Genomic DNA, 10,229 nt, shown 5'->3' with positions numbered 1-10,229 from the left:
CGCACCACAGCAGAAGGAGCCGTATTTGTATGCGGGGTAGCAAAAAAGGTTTGCTGAGAACCGACCGGTCATAACATTACGCCCGTCAAAACAAACGCTGCTATCACCTAGCAGGTACCTAGATATGTAGGTATGTAATAGGTGTTCAACTCTAGATTCACGTGGTTTTGATTTGACTAAATATCATTCACAATTTTGGTTATGGAGGTGTTCGTACTAATGTAAATAGGTATGATTTGACCAGATTTGAAAATTATGTACGAAAAGTTCTTTGAGACATAATGGCCAAGTCATAAAGATTCCCAACACATTCTTATACAATGTTAATCAAAAACGAGTTTTCGTATGAACCAACAACAACTCTTCAGGCCTGTGCACACTTGAGACGAACGTATCAGACTGGCACAAAAACATGTTGTTATTGTAAAAGTTTGTGTTCCTCTTCTCGCAGTTGCTTCCTTGACCTGATCAAAATTTATGTACTAACAGGCTACCGTTTTCAATAAAATACTATTACTATTACTAAGTGAAAATGTTCGATATGGGCCACCCCCAGAATGATGATTGGCTTGATTAGACGGATTAGCTTGTTTGCCTTCGCATTCTCTAGTTGTTATAATATAACATATATATAATATAACGTATTACGTATATAACTACTGTTCTTGTTTCTCGTCTTACAAAAATGCCGCGTAACATAATGTAACGTTCTGTAACCTGCGTGCTGGCTTTGGTTTCTTACGGTTTATCCGGATCTTTATGCTAGGCGGGAGAGTTCACCGGAAGCTTGGTTTCGTCTACCGGTGCTTTGCTCAGAATGCTGGTGGATGTTTGCTACGGTTGGGATAGTCAGATGGCTAATTTCTCAAGATGGCGTCGTAGAGTGACTATTGTCCGAGACTTCAACAGTGAGCATCGGAACGGAAGTGGAATAGATCCATGTCGTGTCCGGACGGACACTTTGGCATTCCGGGCCAACCGATTCCGCCGGCCCAAACTCTACGCGAACGAAGAAGGAAGCAATAATGCAATCTACTCATGCGAAATACTTTACAAGACTGACGTTTCATTTCATGTTGATCGTTTGCTTTGTTTATCCGGTGGTGCATCACCGCTACTAATGCTATATGCCCTATGTATCTTTTTCTCAGTATCACTCTCAACCCCTACATTCTCCCTCTGTCCTACTCTCTATGCTTGCAACATAAAAAAAAAATAAAAATAAAAACAAAAATTTTGTATAACTTTGTATCAACCACATTTACATTGAATTTTATTGAAGCACAACTTATAATTTATAAAAAAATATAGCTGATCATCACTATTGCAATCTTCGTATTTGCAATCTTTTTTGACACCTTTATTATAACTTATTATTATTATTTTTACCTTGGCCGAATTGTCACGAAATTATCTTAAAAGGCATTTGTTAGTTTTCCTTAAATCACCAAATAATCAGATCCTTCTAAGTAAGCTTCTCTCCATCATCACTATCATCATAATCATTATCATTATCATCCCCATCCTTTATCTTTCATCCTACTTCCTTCATCCTCCATCTCTGTCCTTGATTCTTCATATTTCATTATCATTATCATCATCATCATTGTCATCTTCACCCTTTATCCTTCATCCAACTTCCTTAACGCATCATCCTACATCCTGCATTCTCCATACTTCATTATATATCTCTTATACTTCATCACCATCACCATCATCATACTATTAATAATCATTAATATCCTACATCTTTATCTTACATCTTCCATCCTAAATCCTTCATCTTTTATCTTTCATACTTCATCCTTCATCCTAGATCCTTCATCTTTAATCATTATCATTATCATTATCATCATCATCATCATCATCATCATCATCAGCATCCTTCATCCTATTTCCAGCATCTGTTATTCTTCATCCCTAATATTTCGTTCTATATTCTACCATCTACACAGTGGTGTCACTTATTTATCACCGCTGCATCTGCACCTTTCATCATCCATCCTACATGCTTAATCCTTCATCTTTCATCATCATCATCATCTTCATTGTTCATCCAACTTCCCGACCTTCATACTACATCCTACATTTTTTTAATTTCCTTCCTTCATCTTTTATTGTCATAATCATCATCATCATCATCCCCATGCTTTATCCTTCATCCTCCTCCTTGGCCAAGTGGTCACGAAAATCTATTATAAGGTATTTGTTAGTTTTCCTTAAATCCCATTCGGCGATCAGATCCTTTTAAGTAAGCTTCTCTTCATCGTCACTATTATCATAATCATTATCATCATCATTCTTCACATTACATCCTACATTCATATCCTCCAACCTCTGTCCAACATCCTACTTTACCCTAGAGCGATCGCGCTGTTGTATTTTGTACAACACGTTGAAGAACATCTCGCTTTATGTATTCAGCATTAGCGTGGTTGGCCATCACCATCCAATCACGTGAGTTACGGCAGGTTAATCATCATTATCAACATCAACAAACTCATCTTCATCGTCGTAATCATCATCATCATCCTTCATTATTCGTCTTCCATCATCATCATCATCATCATCATCACCGTCTTCACCATCCTTCATCCCTCATCCTTCATATTTCATTATTATCCTCTTCCTTCATTCTACTTCATTCAATCTTTATCCTTCATCATCATCATCATCATTTTTCATCCCTCATCTTTCACTTTTATCCTCATCCTTCCTCCAACTTCCTTCATTCTTTATCCTTCATACTCCATCCTTCACATCCTTTATCCTTTATTATTTATCATCATCATCATTATCATCCTTCATCCCTCATCTTTCATCCTTGATATTTCATTCTACATCCTATATCTTCCATCCTTCATTCTCTATCATCATAATCCTGAGTCTTTCATCATCATCCTTCATCCTTCATCACTATCATCACCATCATTATCATCATCATCCTTCGTTTTTCATTATCATCATCATCTTTTATTATCACAATTTTAATCATCACCATCCCCTATCCTTCATCTTTCATCCTACAGCCTTTATCTTACATACTTCATTTTTCATCCTACATCCTCCATACTTTAACCTTCATCCTTAATCATCATAATCATAATCATCATTATCATTATCATCATCCTTCATCGTCTCCTCCATCCTTCTTTCAACATCCACAATTCTTCATCCTACATTTTTCATCCTCCGTCCCTGATTCTTTCATTATCATTATCATCATCATCATTGTCATCTTCACCCTTTATCCTTCATCCAACTTTCTTAACGCCTCATCCTACATCCTGCATTCTCCATACTTTATTCTATATACTTCATCCTTCATCATAATCACCATCATCATAATATTAATAATCATCATCATTATCCTAAATCTTTCATTCTATATGCTACATCCTAGACCCATCCTAGATCCTTCATCCTTCATCCTAGATTCTTCATCTTTAACCCTCGAGCAGTCGCGTGTTTGACTACCTGCAACGACGCCACGCTCACGCTGTGTACGAAAAGCGTGCATTTTTCACGGTGCATTAACACGACGCGACCGCTCCCGGGTTAATCATTATCATCATTACCATCATCATCATCCTTCTTCAAACATCCATAATTCTTCATCCCTAATATTTCATTCTACATTCTACCATCTACATCTTTCATCCTCCATCCTACATACTTAAGGATGCGTAGTGCGTCATCAGCATCATTGAAATCTCGCTCGATATTTCAAAGTGGTAAAACAGTCACCAAAGCGCATACAGTAGACGTTCGATAACTGCAACATGTTTACGTTTCACTTAGCGAACGAAAATTCGATAACTGCAACGCCTGACAGTGTCAACAAGCCGTCAATTGACGTAAAATGAACGAAAAATTCATTCGACTGTCCATTAGGGCTAACATGGCGCACCATTTTGACGTTTGGCGGTGCGATAACTGCAAATTTGTTGCACTTACCGGACTTGCAGTTAAAAAGCATTGCAGTTAAACCGTTTGCACCGACCGAACGTCTACTGTATTTGTATGAAAATGTATCATCTCGTATGCTCACTCGTGGTGAGTGGGGTGATACTTTTTCTGCTGCGTGGCTGCAGAAATGCCCGTTTTTTGCGAGGCAAACAATCATTGAAAATTGAAAAGTCAATAATTTCTATGAAAATTATGTGATGCACCAAGTCAGCTTAATCCTCCATCTTTCATCATCATCATCTTCACTCTTCATCCAACTTCCCTACTTTCAAACTCCATCCTACATCCTACACCTTTCAACCGCCACGCTTCATTCTTTACCCTTCATCTTTCATTATCATAATCATCATCATTATCCGCATCCTTTATCCTTCATCCTACATCTTATATCCATTATCCTTCTTCATCATCGTTATCATCAATATCATCATTCACCCTTCAACTATATCTTACATCTTATGTCCTGCATCATATATCATTGCATTTATCCTATATCCTTCATCCTTTATCATTCATACTTCACCCTATATATCTTATCTTTTATCCTTGATACTTTAATCGTCATCCCTAATCATTATAGTCATCATCATTCTTCATCCTTCTTCCAACACCCGTAATCTTTGTTCCCTCATATTTCATCCTACATTCTACACCTCTCATCCTTCATCCCTTATGCTTCATCTTTCACTAATAGGTTACCCTCTCGGGGGAATGCGCTTACCCTCTCTGGGGAAATACCATATCTGTTGCAGCTTACCCTTTCGGGGAAATTCGCTTACCCTCTCAGGGGAATTACCATATCTGTGCAGCTTACCCTCTCGGGGGAATTCGCTGTTAGCTTACCCTCTCGGGGGAATTCGCTTACCCTCTCAAGGGAATTACCATATCTGTTGCAGCTTACCCTCTCGGGGGAATTCGTTGTTAGCTTACCCTCTCGGGGGAATTCGCTTACCCTCTCAGGGGAATTACTATATCTGTTGCAGCTTACCCTCTCGGGGGAATTCGCTGTTAGCTTACCCTCTCGGGGGAATTCGCTTACCCTCTCAGGGGAATTACCATATCTGTTGCAGCTTACCCTCTCGGGGAATTCGCTGTTAGCTTACCCTCTCGGGGGAATTCGCTTACCCTCTCAGGGGAATTACCATATCTGTTGCAGCTTACCCTCTCGGGGGAATTCGCTGTTAGCTTACCCTCTCGGGGGAATTCGCTTACCCTCTCAAGGGAATTACCATATCTGTTGCAGCTTACCCTCTCGGGGGAATTCGCTGTTAGCTTACCCTCTCGGGGGAATTCGCTTACCCTCTCAAGGGAATTACCATATCTGTTGCAGCTTACCCTCTCGGGGGAATTCGTTGTTAGCTTACCCTCTCGGGGGAATTCGCTTACCCTCTCAGGGGAATTACTATATCTGTTGCAGCTTACCCTCTCGGGGGAATTCGCTGTTAGCTTACCCTCTCGGGGGAATTCGCTTACCCTCTCAGGGGAATTACCATATCTGTTGCAGCTTACCCTCTCGGGGGAATTCACTGTTAGCTTACCCTCTCGGGGGAATTCGCTTACCCTCTCAGGGGAATTACTATATCTGTTGCAGCTTACCCTCTCGGGGGAATTCGCTGTTAGTTTACGCAGTCAGTGGATTTTTTTTTGCTTGTAAAATTACATATATGAAAACAACAATGTAATACACTATTGTATTACCATAATACAGTTTATTTACATGGGCATGTCAATTTCTCTGCTCATTTAGGACTCCGTTCGACGTACTCAATGCAATCTAACCCTGGGACAAACTATATATCATTATTACTATTGGAAACGAGCAAATGTCACAACAGTTTAGCGGGCTTGTTCAAAAGGGCCAAAAAACCTAAACGAGAAAAGAAAACCGCAGTCGCTAGCCGCAGCTACAACAACTGCTTGATATTGCCAATTCCGGGGCAAATTCAAAACTCAAGCCTGGAATCATAACAGAACATTACCCTTTCTCCTCCTACATTGCCAAAACATTGTCTTGTCATATCCCATTTAGAAAAGCAACCTGCAACAGGCAATCCTACAAGAAGAACTAAAGCGGTTGTCAAAATTCTGCCTCTCGTTGACAATACGAAAACAAAATCACAGTCACAATCTAACCCCAACGTTCCATCGCTTATCGCACTCCTCCACCAATCGACAAGCGAAACTACATCGCCAACCTTCTCATAACAACAAACCAAGTCGCGCGAGATTCCCCCTGGTCCGAGCTAAAAAGAATATCGATGGTTCTCCGGTATCCGTCCACTGCCACATATTATGGGAAAAAAACTTCTTCCTTACATTAGTCCACCAGCTGTCCCGGCAAAATTTCGCACTGCTTCCCGACAATCAGTCCTACAGATACATCCGTCTCAAAATGGACATTCACATCATCCCGTTCTTCCTGTTTTCTCGGTTACTTTTCCAATGTATCCCTTAACATAAACACGTCGGAGTCCTACCCGCACGCAACAGTGAAATAGTAAAGCAAATCCGTCCGACACCATTTCATTTTTATTTATATATTTAGATATTCTGGGAGCTTACCTACCGGCTGTGCCATTGTCGTGTCCGGACGGACACTTTGGCATTCCGGGCCAACCGATTCCGCCGGCCCAAACTCTACGCGAACGAAGAAGGAAGCAATGATGCAACCTACTCATGCGAAATACTTTACAAGACTGACGTTTCATTTCATGTTGATCGTTTGCTTTGTTTATCCGGTGGTGCATCACCGCTACTAATGCTATATGCCCTATGTATCTTTTTCTCAGTATCACTCTCTATGCTGGGAAACGTGATATTTTCGGCCTTTGCAGTCTACAGGATAGCGAGAATGATATTGTCTCTACATCCGACGGATTCGGTAATATATTTCCCCTTTTCCAATGATTAGAGGTTACGTATCCGTCGGATGTAGAGACAATATCGTTCTCGCTTCTCTATAGATTGCAAAGACCGAGAATATCACGTTTCCCAGCTAAAGTTTCACAGTCGACAAGCAACCATTTCCAAATAACACTATAGCACTGCAACTTATAAGTAAACAACCTATAGTCTATTTTACGAAATGACAACTGTGTTGATATTGATATTAACACTCACGGGCTTGGGCACAACCTCCAGTCAAATTTTCATTCATGAAATGAGCGATCAGCTGATCCGAAACGTCTCGTAAAATGGCTCATTCTCGAAAGAAAGAAAAATATGTAGTTTGGACACCAGCAAGTATTATTTGAAAGCAGAGCACTTTAGATGTTGGCTTTTTCGCACCACGATGGTTTAGCGTGCCTGTCTGGATCATATTGACCCCAACATCCTACTAGGGTTAAAAAAGAAGGAACAAATCTCGTATGGAGTTAGCAGCAGACCACCACTTAACAACATAACAGTGCAACTCGAAAAAAAAGTTTTAGATTCAAAGAAGGATAAATCTCTAAAGGTAGGGTCAGCAGCCTGGCCACCAAAAACTCACTAAAAGTATTTCTATAAAGAACAAACCAGCAGTTTGAGACGGTTGGTTCGATTCCCGTTCCGTTTGGGAACATTTTCTCGACTCCCTGGGCATAGAGTATCATTGTACATGCCACACACTGTAAAAATTCATGTAATGGCAAGCAAAGAAAGCCCTTCAATTAATCCAGTTTTTTTTACGCTGGCTTCCCATAAATTTTGAATCACCCCTATAGACGCCTGAAGGCAGAAGAACCGATCTGACCTCAAAAATTGAACTTCAAAGATTTTTATTTCGCCGGGACCAGATTGTGAGCATGCCATGGGGTCCTGTTGCGCGAGTGGTTATTTACGTGGGCTAGGATTATGACAGATTCCTCAATAAATCATAAAGCCCTGGACAGGTCCAGTTTGAGCCAAGTTTTAACGCCAAGTTCCTCTTTTTTCACTGTCCATGGAAAACATACCGTAAAATGGGGTGTTAAGGGACGGAAAATGTTTTCGTCCCCATTAATTCATGGGTTCTACTTCTTAAAACTCCGATCATTGCACAATGGGTCCAGAGCCGTATTTACGAAGACAAAAATGTTTGTGCCTAAACCATATGTTTTAGATACATGCTGTCTTTGGGAAACTTTCTTCTTATTTTTCGACCTCTTTTCTCATTATTGTGAAATTAGGGTGGTCCCTCTAGTTTCGCTGATCCAAACATCTGCTTTTTAATAGTTTTATGTACGTTCACAAAATGTTCTACAAAGTTGTAAAAGAACTTATTTAGAGCAAATTTGCCGAAGAAACCATTATTCTATCTCTTATGGTTCCTAACTTATAATTTTTTAACAGATTCATGTTAGGGTGATCCATCAATTTCAGTTTTCCTGAAATAACTTTTAATTTATTAGTTTCTCGTAAATACTTTGTTCCGAGCACTTTTAGAACTATCAACGACGCATATTTTTTCCAAAGAGCTCAAAGTTTTAACTCTCATAGTTAAGAAGATATTGGCATTTTTCTTCGAAAAATCACTTTTTTTCAAAATGTCATATCTCAAAAAGGAGCAAATGGATTTTCAATCTACCGATTGCATTGGAAAGATCGTACTCTGTTCTATTTATGGTAAAAAAACTGTAGGTACCTTTTTTGTTTAAAGCTTTTTATTGAATTTTGAAAATACGATTTTTTTCATGGAAAAGCAGTTGTAACTTTGAAAATCGATGAGATACAAACTTGGCGTCTTCGACAAAATTGTGAGTTTTTGGCTGCTATAAAAGTGCCCAAAAGATTCACCCCCGCACCAAATGTACCATGTACAAGACGTTAATAAGACCGGTGGTTCTCTACGGACACGAGACATGGACGATGCTCGAGGAGGACCTGCAAGCACTCGGAGTTTTCGAGCGACGGGTGCTAAGGACGATCTTCGGCGGTGTGCAGGAGAACGGTGTGTGGCGGAGAAGGATGAACCACGAGCTCGCTGCACTTTACGGCGAACACAGTATCCAGAAGGTGGCCAAAGCTGGAAGGATACGGTGGGCAGGGCATGTTGCAAGAATGCCGGACAACAACCCTGCAAAGTTGGTGTTTGCTAACCATCCGGTTGGTACAAGAAGGCGTGGAGCGCAGAGAGCACGATGGGCGGACCAGGTGGAGCGTGATCTGGCGAGTGTTGGGCGTGACCGAGGATGGAGAGCTGCAGCTGCAAATCGAGTATTATGGCGGCAAATTGTTGATTCAGTATTATCATGAATTTGATGTGCACTAAATAAATGAAAAAATGAAAAATGAATAAAAGTGCCCAGAACAAAGTATTGCGAAAAAATCAACACATAAAATTATATTGAGTAGAAAAAGATTTTCATATGAAAAATGACACATTTCAAGCAAATTCAACTAGTCTTTGTTAGATAGATTAAAGTAGCTTGGTAAATGGTCATCCATTTCACTGTAGAACCAATGTTTATTTATACTGTCATCACCATTTAGGCACAATGTTGATAAGATATTGTAAATCATGTAACTTTGATAGGCTTTTACGTTAACCTAAACATATGCTAGTGATTGACATTTTCACTATCCATACATTGAAGTGATGAAATTGAAATTAAATTGATGGAAATCAGCTCAAAATCACATTTTAAGTTGAGTTCATTGACGAATTATGGATTATAAGCAAATTTAAATATTTTCGGCATGGTTACTTCGATCTATCTAACAAAGACTAGTCGAGTTTGCTGAAATTGTTCCGATTTTCATATGAAAATCTGTTTTTACTCAATATAATTTTATGTGTTGATTTTTTTGCAATACTTTGTTCTGGGCACTTTTATAGCAGCCAAAAACTCACAATTTTGTCGAAGACGCCAAGTTTGTATCTCATCGATTTTCAAAGTTACAACTGCTTTTCCATGAAAAAAATCGTATTTTCAAAATTCAATAAAAAGCTTTAAACAAAAAAGGTACCTACAGTTATTTTTACCATAAATAGAACAGAGTACGATCTTTCCAATGCAACCGGTAGATTGAAAATCCATTTGCTCCTTTTTGAGATATTACATTAAAAAAAAGTGATTTTTCGAAGAAAAATGCCAATATCTTTTTAACTATGAGAGTTAGAACTTTGAGCTCTTTGGAAAAAATATGCGTCGTTGATAGTTCTAAAAGTGCTCGGAACAAAGTATTTACGAGAAACGAACAAATTAGAAGTTATTTCAGGAAAACTGAAATTCATGGATCACCCTAACATGAATCTTTTAAAAAATTATAAGTTAGAAACCATAAGAGATAGAATAATG

This window comes from Aedes albopictus, chromosome 3 (genome assembly GCF_035046485.1).
Source record: "Aedes albopictus strain Foshan chromosome 3, AalbF5, whole genome shotgun sequence".
In the NCBI taxonomy this organism is placed as follows: Eukaryota; Metazoa; Arthropoda; class Insecta; order Diptera; family Culicidae; genus Aedes; species Aedes albopictus.
This window is presented reverse-complemented; position numbering follows the sequence as displayed.